We start from the raw sequence: 14,248 nt of genomic DNA, 5'->3' as shown, positions 1-14,248 counted from the left end.
AGATAAGTAAAAAGTACTGGTTTTACCATCTTGACTTTTATGAAGTTAATTTTACCACTTTGCAATCTCTCCAACAATTTCCACTGCTTGCTGACTAGGCATACAGACATATACATACTTATAGACAGAGGATTTTTCATAAAAAGGATATTTAAGTTAGCTTAGTCATTCAAAAGCAGTAACAATTAAATTGAACCAAAACAAAGTAAAACGGTTCCTGGGATTCTGAGTCTAAACAGATGAGGCTGCAGAGGATGCAATGCTTGTAGATTATAGACAAAATCCACCTCCCAAATCCCTAGTACCTTGCCTCTGGCAAACAAAATTGCATGCTGTGTCACTAGTAGGACCTGATAGTATGTTTCCTATGTAAATCCTAGGTCAAAAATTTGCAGTGCAAGGCACCTGAACAGTAAAACTGCATCTGGCTACAAAAAATTGTTATTTTTTAATTTTTTCTCAAGTAGGATTTCAAGCAGTGCTCTTCTAGCATTTACTTGCAGCTCATTCCTCTGTCCTTCCCAGCTGAAACAATCATGGCCTGCAACTCATTAATTTGGCTGCCTGAAGATACATTATTGGGTAATGTTGGTTTTGAAGACACCAACAGTTTACATCTCAACTATTTAGACCTTGTCTATGCTTGGTTCTGACAGCAGAAGTTCTGGCACCACATAGCACCTGCTATATCAAGGCTGTCCAAATGTGTGTGGAAGGACATGTACTTGACAGCTTCACGTGGCTACAATGCAGCAGCAATGCTGGCAAAACATAAGAACATCCTTGGATGGTAAAAGATGCTGAAGTGCCTGCTAAAGCCGGCAGAAAGAGTTGAACACCTACATGCACCTCAAGCTGCGTGGCAAAAGAAACTCTGCTGGATGAAAATTCAGGTTCTTCCACCACTGAGGAGCTTTGAGTGTAGCTGCGCTCACGGTTTTGCTGGCAAGACTTATTCTGCAGACAGACCATCCTATTGTAGACTAAGTCTTAGAGACCTCCTCCTCTTGCATCTGTGGAATTCCATTTGCTGATCTATGAAAGACCTGAGAGCTCGTGCTTGCTATAAGGACCTTCAAGGAATACCAGTCATTATTCCTTGGGAGTATGTCTCTACACCTTTGAAGACTGAAACATGTTTGAAAATGGGTTCATATTTTATTTCAATTTGGTTTATTAAAAGGATTTTGATTCACAAAAGAGGATAGAATTACTGTAGATTAAATGTGGCCTGGAATTAAAGCAAGGCAAGTGGCTATTTTAATCTTTTACCTGGTTGAGACGAACCCAAAGCATCCACCAGTTTTTTTTAAAAGATGGTGACTGTCATCTGCCAGCTACCATGTGTTTAGGGGGGAAAAAAATTCTAGAAAAATGTAATTTATTTCACCAGTTGAGATGTGCCATATTCAGCTACTGCTACAAGATCTTAATTTGTTATTTTGTGAGGGGGGGAAAAAAGAATAGACTCTAATAAAATAACAAAAATTGCATAACATCTTATCCTGTTCCCACTAATGAAGTCAACTGGGAAACTCACATCAGAATCGAGACTAAGAGACTGCACAGGTTCTCAAAGGAACGGTACCTTTTCCTGAGCGAGAGAGATTTTAAATTGCACAAACTGCTTTAAAATAAGCTTCTTACAGAGCAATTAACATTTTATAAATTTAGAGTATTGCTACATAACAAAGAGGATGCCCAAAACAAACAAAAGAGGCTCGATAGTGGAAAATTTATGTTAACAAACATCACTATTATGTTATGATTTATGATGACGAGGTCAATTTTAAACGAGGTGTGTGGTTTAAATCAATCAGTTATGCTATTTAGCTATTGTTTTAATGAAATACTCCGCAATTAACTTATCCTCTGGAAATCATCCCAATTAAATAAGTGTGCTACATAAAAAGGTTTCTACTTTACTGACAACTTCATAGAGTTTTCTAATATTTAGTCTTTTGCAAGAGCATATGTATTGCTTTATCTGCAAGAGTAATGTTTCTAAAATATACCCATCACCAGCATCTTCAGAGTTTTCCTACTGGGATATTAACATTCAAGTAATCTCCTTTCAATTAGCTAATGGAATTAAAAATGTCACAGGGCTAAACAAAGAGCCCAGAGCTCTTGTGACAGTCATCCACTCTGATAACTACATCAGAGTTCTTCCATTCTTACCAACATGTGTGGTTATTATTTATCTTAAAGATCCACATTATTAAATAATCTTTCTAAATTTGCTATGAAGGCTAGCTCTGTTCAAAGAGAGCTAGCATCCAAAAGAGTCATGAAGGAAAAACTGTTATCAATTAAACAGCAGGAGCAAATCTTAAATTTATTCCCTAACAAACTGCCAAAGAATTGGGTAGAACACAGAAAGTGGGCCATATTTATTCAAACATCCTGGGCTATTATTCAGAGTTGACTCTGGGCAACTTCACTAAAAAGGGTTCAATGACAAAAAGCTTTATCAGGACAGAATTAAGGTTCTTTGGAGCTTGCTAGGCCCTACCAAAGATCAGCAAACCTCAGACTGCTGAAAACTTGGATATATGGAGGCAAGGCACTTTAAATATAGATAGCACCTTACCTCCTGGATATATGGAGGTAAGGCACTACCTACAAGCATGTCAAGGATGAACACCAAAATCTAGGGGAGCAACTCTTCAGAAAGGCACCCCCAGGGAGGATGAGGACCCATGGGCACAAGCTAATTGAGGAAAAAATTAGGTTGGACATTAGGAAAAACTTCTTTTCCACTAGGGTGCCTAGAATCTGGAACATGCTCCCAGCACAGGTGGCACAATCACCATCCTTGTTCAAGATGAGACTGGACAAACGCCTCGTTGAGCTCGTTTGAGCCCAATAACCTCCTGCCCATGGCAGGGGACCAGACTTGATCTTACAGGTCCCTTCCAGTCCTTTGATTCTATGATTAAATGAATGCCAAGAACAGAGATATGCTATATATCCACCCCACGCTAACTCTGCTCCCTGGGGCTGAAAATAGCCTATGGGAAACATCAGCACATGCTTCCCCTGTGTTCAATGTTCAGTACTGCACTGTTGAGTGACTGATCAGAGAAGTGTAGATCATTTGGAAGGGCTGTGCCCCTTGGACATCTAGCGTATGATCAAAGAAACAAGGCATCCATGTATTCTGGGAGAGCCTGTATGCCTCATGTTAGCGCTGCAGTTTGTAAGTTGTGTTAGTGTCAAGAGCAGGGCCCACAAGCAGAGATGCTCCCAGCAGGGTGCGTGGTCTGGGGCAAAGCAGCCTGTGCGGGGGCCTTCCTCCCCGTCCCACGGCACACTTATGCCAGGGAGTGAGAACCCCAGCACACCAGATGTGGCGGGAGGGGTGGTGGCAGGAACGTCCGGCTGGAACAGGCAAAGAGACGCCCAACACACCAGGCAGGAGGGTGGGTTAAAGTTCAACCGTGGCAGCCACAGGCTTTCCACCTGGCTCTGCAAGGCCCCCCAAAGCGCGGGGCCCAGGGCAGTTGTCCTGATTTGCCCCAACTCCCGGACATCTCTGCCCACAGGTCTCACTGGCTTGGGAACTGCCAGCAGTTAAGTGGGAAATGAGTACAGCCTTCGAATACGGTCAGACTGAAAGTAGCATGTGAGCTGGTGATCTACATAAAAGGATAAAAGGCATGGAAAAGAGGGTGAAGGGAGTGTGAGGGGTCACAGCAGATGCAGCATTTGATTCTGTGAAGTAGGGGAAGTGTTTGGCTCTAGGGCAGGTACAGATGGCTTCTCTTCCGTGCAGTTCAACGGTCATAGCAAGAAACTGCGTTACAGGGACATGTGCTGTTACTCAAAGGGCAGAGTTAAGGTACATGCTTATGCACCTTAATTCTCTGGTGCTTAGTTTTCAGAGGCCTGAATCTGAAATACCTTATCTCCTGCTTTGCAAAACTTTTCCTGCTTTGCTGAACTCAACACCCTGGAAGGGCACGCTTCCCTCTTTATGCACAAGGGATTTTTGTCTGTTTTTAAAGGAAAGAGAAAAGCTTCATGGAGGGATAACGATCATGCACCAAGTTGTATTTTAACACACAGGCTTACAGCCAAGCAGGCTGAGTGGGTAGGCAAAGGCCCCTAGCATTGTGTGATTCTTAGGTGCTACTTCCACCTCCCGTTCACTTCATTAGAGTGAAGAGTATTATGCCATGCACTGAAATGTTCAGAGTGTATAGCTGCTAAGAGGACCAATGAGAGAAAACAGACACCATCTTGATCTTAAAATCCTGACAGTTTTATTACGGGGTGGTTATTGTAACTTGAAGCACGTGAGACCACTGCTGTGTCTTTCTCCTTCTCCAATGTTCAGCTCCATCATCCCCTGCAACATGGAGCCCTCCACCAATATTTCCAGCTCACCCTTCCTTTCCTGTTAAGCCATTTGGAAAAACTTTTTAGAGACCCAGATATCCCAGAACTCTAGAACCAGAAGTACTCTACATCAGTGTTTTTCAACTTTTTTTCATTTGAAGACCCCTAAAAAAATGCTGAATGGGGGTATGGACCCCTTTGAATTGTAAGTGTGGGTATTCACATACTTTTGATCGATTAAACTTATCTTCTACAGACCCCTTAGAGACAGTCCACAGACCGTATGTTGAAAATCACTGCTCTACATCACTCCGAGTTAGGGAACAGGGATAGGAGTTCAAGCCCCTAAAAGACAGGCCTCCTCAGACCCTTGCTCTCACATCTGAAAAATGAAAGGGGCTCAGACTGGTCGCAGATTAGATGGGGCAGTTGTGAAACAGGCACACCTACAAAAGCCAGGTCTCTACATATCCCATACTCAGCTCTTGGTTGAATACAGTGCTCTAAATTGCTTCCCTGAAGGGGTTGTGAGTGTTGTGCACTAGGTGTGGTAAATAGCAGGAGACAGAGAGCCTCTGAAGCCTGAACAAAGCCATCGTTTATAATAGCCAACCTTAAAAAAAAAATGTTTGGGGCTGTCTCTTGGGGACTCCTACCTCAAATGACCCAAAATCTAAATCATGAACTTTGCCCAGCCCCTCCTCTGAGGCACACTGTATTTCACAGCAATTAAAGTGAAGACATGGGTTTCTGAGCACTTTCGTGAAGTGACCCACATTCACCTCAATATGACAGTCCTCAGATGAGTGTCAGCACCTCATGGAGATGAAGGTCATTTGAAACCACAGATCTGCTTGGTGTGAACTGCTCCATTTATCTCATTAGGTGTTTTTATCTCCCATTTTCAAGTTCCCAGCTCTTCTCACCCAGGTCTCAGTACTGGGTGCTTAGTACACAGCTCCATCATGCCTCTCTCCAGACGAGCAAGGGATTCTCCAAAGTAACAAAGGGTCCTAGGTCCCCATACTGCCACAAGTTACCCCATACTGGCAAGGCTCATCCCAGATCTCAGCACACATGCAAGACAGGAAAACGTGCATCCTTTCTTTCACTATTCTTAATCCAAGCCCTCTCTACTTCCCTACCAGCCATCCCATTTATACCTAGGCTCTCAAGACTTTACTACAGACATAATAGAATTAAAACCTTCATCCAATAGCTTGACAGAAATCCTCCTCAACCTACAGCAATATGTCAAATTGATATGGCTGTCATATATTGATTTAAATGTGCTTTAAAAATTAAATGAATAATGGCTTGAGGTCAGATCTATGCACACGGGGAGGCCGTAGCAGCAATGAAATCACCCTAAAAGGTCGCAAATGGCAACCAGTACATAAAAAGAAAGACCAGACTAGTAGTACTTGGACCTACCTCACAGTAATTGGTTTTATTGGGTGGAACTGGGGTAATGAAACAGCCACCAAGGCTGGTGACAAAAAAATCCAAAAAAACCAAACCCTCAAAAAACCCCTCCCCGTTCATTTGAATCACTCTATGAAAAATATTTTCTGTTTAATATGCCATGTTGAACGTTAGGGAGGGAGAAAGGGTAGTTACGAAGATACTAGCTATTGTCAACCACCGGTATAAGGACTAGACAGATGGCCCAGTATATCAATCCATAAGTTCCTAATATTAAAGTAGTTGATTTTCAAAACCATAGTCATCACACCTTCTTAAACATTCAGTGCATGTCAACAAGGGTTAAACACCAGTTCTTACTAATGTTAAGAATAGCCTACACATGAAAAATGTCTTCTTTTAAATTTAATTTTGAGATAATTCTCAGAAGTTGCAGTGGCATAGTTTTTCTTTTTCTTGATTTCATAAAGGACTTACACAAGCTGATGCTCTTTTCAGGACTGATTTCCTGTAATCAACGCTTGGCTAGAGATGAAGGTCTCCGAGACATTTTTATACAGAAACAAAGGTTAAATGGAAGAGTGACACGGCAACAAACAGGGGCATGGAAATCTGGCATTGCAAAGCCAAGGGGCTGAGCAGCTGAGTAAAGTTATACCCAAAAAACCTCATTCATGAGAACAGGTGTGAAAACCTTTCAGTAAGAAACCAAATAAGAAGGCTTTTATTGCATTTTTTATTTATGCAGAGGGATGTTTTTGATCACAGTCTGCATACAGATTCAGCTTCTGTATGTGGTATGTAGGTGTATGTTCATATGAACTGCTGTGCAAATGCAAAACTTAGATGGTGAGGTCCCCATGACAGGGACTGTGTTGACATGAGGCTGGATGCATTTGGTACCCAAAACAAAGCTGAAAAGTGCAGCAGGTCAGTTTTAAGACCCTCCCCCTCCCCCCAAAAAATCACAGGTGAAAAATGTACAGCTTGCTTTAGGCGGGGGATCAGACTACATGAGCATGACTGATTGCTTCTAGTCTTAAAAAAAGTTATGAATTTCACTCATGAAGGTTGTTTGCATAGTTATAGGAGCACCGAAACATTCAAATAAAAAGTATAGCCAATTAAATGCTTGTTTAAAAATGTTCTTGTCAAAAGCAGCTAATAAAACACATTCCTAGATGATGTTTGCTATTAAACAAAAGGAAAGTCATGATGAAGTAGTTCTTCAAAAACAAAACAAAACAAAGTGGTTAGGGTTTTTTAAATAAAATGTTTCTTGGTTTTCAGGGTCTCTGCAATTCTTGTATTCTACTTCACCGCTCCACTAAAATGCTTTAAAATGTGCCCGAAGAAGGGTGTTTGTACCTGAAAGCTTACAAAGAGCAATTTTTTCAACTATTTAGTTGGTCAAATACAAGATACCACATTTACCCACAGAACCTCATCTTAAAATGATGCAGGGACACTCTCTCAATCATTTATGATCTGGACCCGAGTAGCTGAGCAGTGCAACTTCCATTAAAACTGGAATGAGCAATGGAATTATGAAAGCCAAATACATATCTTCATCTGTTACTGCTGCAACTTTGAGTGCTTTGTAATGCAGTTACCATTAGGTTTTATTTCACTTGCTCTCTACCTCTCAAATTGCAGAATGCTTTAATACTGAGAGCCTGAAGAGAATTTGAGAGAGAGAGAGGGAGAGAGTGTGTGAGTGTGTGTGTACGTGCACGCATGTATGAGTGTACGTGCCCCTGTGTTCTGTTCAGCCCCTTAGAGACTTGCCTCATTTACAAAGCAGTTTATAGCAGCTTCCTTGTATTTGATAAATTAACAAGATGAGAAAACAAAATGCTCACTGTGAAACTTATAACTAAGGCTATACACCATAATTTCTTTTATGCAATTTGAAAAAGTAATTTTAATATGGACTTTACACCAAGATCTGCCAAGATAGCAAAGAGATAGCTGGCGCTGTAGGTCTGCCATGGGGCTTCCTCCTGGGAACACTGTGTTTGAAGAGTATCCCTGAAGCCCTACGTTTAGAAATACTCAGCTGAACTTTCAAACTTATGACCTACCAGGTTCTGAATCATTAAATATTAAAAGGATGACACAGAAACCTTTAGACTTAAACTTTGCTCCATGTAACAATCAGCAAGAAAAACACCTTGGGTTCTTTGACCACATATTAAACACTCAGTCATTTTAAAGTAGGACCAATCCAGTCTATTTTGCAATGGGCCAGAGTCTGAACATGGGAAATTTTAAATAAAGGTGTTCTAATGGGGTGGGGAAAGTTCATAATTATAGAGGATCATCTATAGCCAAAGGAACAACTAAGTAAAAAGGAAAGGTGTACTTGATACACTTTATAAATGTAGTAAAAGAAGTTACAATTTATGTAACAAGCTGACAAAATTATACATGCATATTGTTCACAGAAAAAATGACTGTTTCTAGCCACAATGATTTATATCCATATATCAGAGGAAGTGGGGGGGGAACCCCAAAGTGCAGATAGGCATTACATATCAAAAGCCAGGCAATGCATGAGAATAAAAGGAAAAAAAAGGCCGACAGTTAATAACTCAACGCATTGGTTTGTCGCATAAGGATGACCATTTCCCACTGTTAGCAGTGAGCTACATACATTAACAGGCAACCTTCTGACAAATCCCATCATTTACTTCCAGAGGAATAACCTGCTTTCCCAGACGAAGGGGTTGCTGTCTAAGCCATAATCCTACAAGAGGGACATTACATCAATTGATCCTGCAACCTCTAGGCAAGTGCAAGGTCTGTTTCTTGCTGAGAAAAGTATCCCAGGTCATAAATTAAGTACAGCTTAACCCTCTGCAAAGGGCTGCAGAGCAGATTGCTGTCGAAAGGCCTGAGACAGCAGTGAGATCTCTGAAGATGCCCCTTGCATGGCAAGACTGTTAAAATTTCATGAAGACTATTGTTCAGTCTAGTACATCCAGGCTTGCATCCTGTCAGATGAAGATTGGTGCACTTGCTATGCCTCAGCAAGGCACTCAATTATGTATTTAGCAACGTGAAAGGGTAGAAAATCAGTTGTAAAAAAACCATGCCAAAATTTTTGGTGACGGCTCCATCATTTTACAGAGGACTTCCCTGGGTGTTAGGACCCCTGGAAGGAACAATCCCTTCACTAGATACAAAACAGCCAAGGCAGAATACTGTTTTCTTGGGAACTTGACAGGATTTCAGATTTATTCAAGGTTAAGATCATTGGTATCATCATGTTAAGCTGACCAGGGACATACAGGCAACCCCACTTCCTCTACAACATTAAGGGGTCCCCTTGAATGGCAGAAGCCCTGCTAGCACAAGCCCTTTTCTGCAGACTGACCTGCAGCCACATTGCAGGGTTTTGTCAGCAGAGCTACATTACGGGGTGAGATCTTTTCATGTCCTTTGCCTTGCCAACACAAGTGATGCCAGCTAAACTCTATAATGCAGACACAGCCTTAGAAAGGAAACCTGAGTGGCAAAAATAAATAAATTGTAACCAAAAAAGTGTTCAGGTGAAGAATGGCTGGTCTTCTGGTCACCTCTGCAGCCCATATTTGCAGGGCAGCAACTTAGTAGGTGGAAACAGATGCAGTCCAAACCGTCCCAGCCAGGAACGCTCATACCTGAGGTATGATAACAAAAGCTATCATTTTTCTTTGCAACTCCACATGCAAAATTCTTCCAATTTATAGAGTTGTTTTTAATACCAATATCAGTCCAAATAAAATGGGATTTTTGATGCCACTATAATCCTTGTTTAATTTTTAAATAATACGCCAAAGCCTACAAAGCTCCATTGTGCAATTCCTTCTGGTGGGGCAGCTTTAAAAAAAAACCCCACAAGTGCCTAATTTATTTTTGGCGACATATGGAAAAGTTCAATATTTATGTGTTGTATCCCTCGCCTCCATTCAGTATGCTACTATTCTGCAAGTTCCTGCTACTTCCTCAGTTTGGCTCATTTCACTTGCAGATTAGATAACCCTTTCATGTTTCTCCAATACAGGGTCTAGATTTAAAAAATAAAATAAACCCATGGCCATGTATTTTACCTCTTAGAAGTTAAAAATCAAAACAAGGTATGAATTCAAAAGAGGTGAACGGTATTCTCAGCATTTTATCTGTCCCCAAAAAACTGGTCCAGCTAACTAACTGTTCCAGGATTTCATTATAGATCTGTTGTGGGGGGAGGAAACAAAACCCCACACACCACTGTTTGCACTGAAGGTGGGAAATGACTCATTTGGACAAGGATATTTAAAACCAAGATGAAAGTCATTCAGCTGTTTTCAGAATTAAAAAACCGAAACCAAATCCCTTCCCCCTCCCTTACTACATACACTGTGTTTGTATACCGAACATGTTGGACTGTTTTACCACAGTAAATCTGACAGTCTAATCCACTGAACAGACAGTTCCCTTGCATCTTCCTAAATGCTAAAAAAAACCCTAAAGTTGTATGGAATAAATTATTTAAAAGAAGCGGCTGTCTTAGACATATTGTAGATCAACTCCTCACACTCTGCTTAGCCTAAGAACAGACATGTCAACACACTAAACAGGTGCCATTCCTTGGAATATGCACTCCTCTTGGTCATGGAGCTAAATGTGGCGGGCCAAAAAGGAGTGGGGCAGGGAAGGTTGCAATGGCACAACTGAGTAGTGCTGCAAGCTCAAGGCAGGCTTCAGGAGTCCTAATTGATTAATTAAGGATAATACTACAAGAGATGAACCATGGATCTTTGCTATATTACAGCTACTCTCCAAAGGTGGGGGGTTGAGGATCATTCCTACAGCAATACAATATGTCCAGGCAGTGATTTTGTATGCCCTTCTTTAAGGGGGTGGAGAAGAAGCATTTTTCCACCTCTGTAGGTTAGTGATTCTAAAATGGAATCTTTTTAAGGGTGTCATCCTGCCCCTGCTGTGCCAGCTGCTGTGTAGGGCTGGACCAGGGGTGCCCCACTATAGTGAGGCTTGATAGCAAGGACTGCCATGCTGTCGGTAGCTTGCCCGAGTCCAAACCAAATATCGTACTACATGGACAGGATATAGTACGTGCCACCCCTGCCCCTGTACTTCCTACTGGTCATGGCGTACTCCCCTTGGCTTCATTAAGGCAAAGGTGGGTGGACATGTCTTCCTCCAGCAGCAAAAAGGAATGACTTCACAGGAACTAGTTGCACAGCAAAAATTTAAGCATGTACTTAAGTATCTGCAGGGCTGAGGCCTTAATTTGAAGAATACAATGACCACATTTGTGTACACAATTTGGCTAATTTATTTGTAAGTGCATCAAAATAGCTATTTGCATACAACTATGGGAAACATGCGTACAAATTAGGTGTGGAAGTACATACAGTACTTGGCTTGCCCAATGACTTGCTTTATCTTGAGACAGAAATGATAAGTAGTGGCTTTCTCTAATGAGCATTTAAAATCTTAATTTTCAAAAATGTTCTTGTGCAATTATTGTGACTGTATGCACATATGCATGATTTGCATACAATTTCAGTAACTGTATATTTTTGTACATAGAGTTAAAAGAAAGAGGCTCTTCATCTCTAATCATACAGTCCATCCTAGTGAAAACATCTGAGCGTAATCTAAAGGAGAGCAGAGATGTAAAACTTTATAAATTAAGTATCTTCTTCTTGGATAAGTAATATTCAGTTACACAGTGCACATTTCATTTATCTTGATTCTTTCCAAGTCATGTGATATTTACTATCCCAAAAAGAAATGCTTCTGAATATCAGGAAACTTGGTTCTGTTTTCTAAGAGGGAGGCTGACTCAATCTACACTTTTTCATCCCAGAGAGAATGCTCCCTGTCAACAGTCCCCATTTCAGTGAAAAACAAAACAACCAGTAGCCTATTAATCCCAGTTCAAAAGTTACATCTGTGTATCAACAAAAGGCAAGGAGCCAATTTCTGTGAAAAAATGACCCCAAGTTTAGCTGTGCATAGATCCAGCCATGCCCTGTTTAAACTGCATTAAAATACAGGCCATGCTAAAGTCTCACCACTCAACACAAAAGAAAAATCTAATGCAGATGGAGATCTGAAAGTTCAGATTTCTAGATGGCCCCAAAACAGACGTGTGTTGTCAGCCATGGAAAAAACTCAATCCCTGTCCAGCCTATTTCAGAAGAGATCTTTGTAGGAAATGTAATGTTCAAGTTCACATATTCACTACAAGTGGAAGTTTCATTTTGAGCTCCGACGTCCTCTCAACTTGAGGGGGCCAGATTCTGATACCCCTAATGCATGTGAATTTAACAAGTCATTTAAGTGCTATTCTCTACATGTAATGATATCAGAATCCAGTCTAAAGAAATCAGCAAACTACTTTATCTAGGCAAAAAGAAGAATATCAGTAGACACTTTCCAGATGTAAAGCACACAACAATTTCAATTTCACTTGAAATGACTTATATAGCTAGGCACCTGGTTACATTCAAAGTTTTTCCTTTTACACAAAAACGGGCTTCAAAGGAATAAACTTGCAGATTCAGCATTCTGTTCTGATACAGGAGGAATGAACATATAAAATCAGTGGTTCTCAAACAGGGTGCCATGGCACTGAGGTGCCTTGAGATCCTTGCGTGGCACCTTTGAAATGTTAGCACTGTTTGGTGTGCAAACATGACATGATAGATCCAGAGGCCGCATCCAGACGAGTAAAGACATGTGGTTCCCTGGGGACAAGAAGCCGTGGTATACCTTGTGCCACTGCTGCTTGTCTCCAGTTTTCCATGCCACACACCCTCTGGCACACAGCAGGTTACCCCGGATGGGGTATGGGAGGCTGGAGCCAGCAACTTGTGCTGGCCCCAGCAGCCTTACCTGACATCCTGGGGGGCTGGAGGTCCTGGGGTCCATGGCACTCCTGTAACTTGAAGCCTGGCCAGCAGACAGAGCATAGCTCTGGTGAGCCAGGCTTTGGTTTTGGTTAGCACACGCTGCAGCCATGTGCACTGCCCCATTTTTCCCACGCAGGTTTTTTGACTCTGGGATCTCCCAGGGTCAAAGCAATGTAGGAAACGCCTGAATGTGCAGTGCGTGGTGCTGCAGATGGATCAGTGGCACCACATACTGCATGGCCACACTTGTCTGGATATGGCCAGGGAATCCATGAAGTGAAAAACATTCTGCCTTTTTGTGGTCTTTCTGAGTTCTTTGCAACAGAAGAACTGCTCTATTATTTTTCCGTAGACAAAAAACAAGTGAAAACAAAGAGCTGGCATTTTCCAAGGGGTGCCTTAAGTCTATTCAGGAGTGCCTCAAGTCTAAAATGGTTGAGAACCACTGATATAAAATGTTACCTTCATTTTTCATAAAAAGAAATAATTTAATGCCATTATCTGAAGCAATACATGAACATATCTGATCTGGCCCAAAAAGGATTTGCCAACTTAAAAGTTCTAAGCTTGGAAGTCACTAAATTCTTCAATCAAGATCTGAAAATTATTTCTGTTTTCATCTGCAGCATGTTCAAGTCCTAATTCTGTGGTTTGCAGTATGTAGCCATATGTTAGCATACATGGAATCACGTCAGTGAGATTACAATGCAGCAGCTGCTGGGACAGCATGCCTTGGCTTGAAGGGCAATCTGGTGATAAAACACCAGATCACTTAGATCAGATGGCAAACAGGCTGCTGAAACCTTTGCTGAACAATTTCTGCAGCAATGAAGGAGGAGTTGCAACTTTCCAGTTAAGCAACAAAATGCAGCATGAACACACGCTTCAAATTTGCCATCACCACAAAGTTGAGATAGCTTCATTCAGAGGGAAGATATCTGAAAGCAGCAATGCACCATACCTGCAGAAATCAGAATATCATTTTGTGTATTTTTAAAGCCAGCATGAGCATTTGGGAACCCAGGCCTAAGACTGAAGCAACAAAGTAATGCAAGGAGTAAGGGAATACCTTTTGATGTTGGCTTCAAAATTTTCTAAGGATTACAGAGGGAAACATTGATTTTAACATTGATACAAATATCCAGTCTATATCCTGTTTAAAAATACCACATTTGAGGAACAACTTTAAGAGGCAAATATCTTGCTGCTAACATTTTGTTTGCAAAGCAATGATTATGTCTATTCAAAATGTTTAGGCTTTGGGTTTCAAGGCTGACTGCATGCAGGTGCATGTTTTTCTAACAACTTAGGCTCCAATATTCTAGTCTGCACAAAACTGTAAATGTATTTATGTTCAACACAGCAACTCCTCATTTCCAGTGCTAGTCAGGATATGGTCAACAATTCACCAGGGGAATCATGGTTAAACACTCAGCATTTGCAGATTACATCAATAATCCTCAACAGTTTTGATAATTCAGAAGGGGGCCGGGGGTGGAAGAGAGATATTTTTAATACATTATTCCTTAAAAACACAATCCCTGGAAAATGGGATTTAAAAAAAAAAAAAA

At 41.2% G+C, this 14,248-nt stretch overlaps 1 protein-coding gene across 2 annotated transcripts in view; it reads right to left on the bottom strand.

Annotated features, from left to right (window-relative positions):
- Positions 1-14,248, bottom strand: part of ZCCHC14 (zinc finger CCHC-type containing 14) — a 76,009-nt gene that overhangs the window by 21,947 nt on the left and 39,814 nt on the right. The window lies entirely within an intron of this gene.

The sequence above is a fragment of the Gavialis gangeticus genome, unplaced genomic scaffold (genome assembly GCF_001723915.1).
Source record: "Gavialis gangeticus isolate Ggan-Ray unplaced genomic scaffold, GavGan_comp1, whole genome shotgun sequence".
Lineage (NCBI taxonomy): Eukaryota > Metazoa > Chordata > Crocodylia > Gavialidae > Gavialis > Gavialis gangeticus.
The sequence above is the reverse complement of the archived record's forward strand: the minus strand, read 5'-3'. Positions and strand labels throughout refer to the sequence as shown.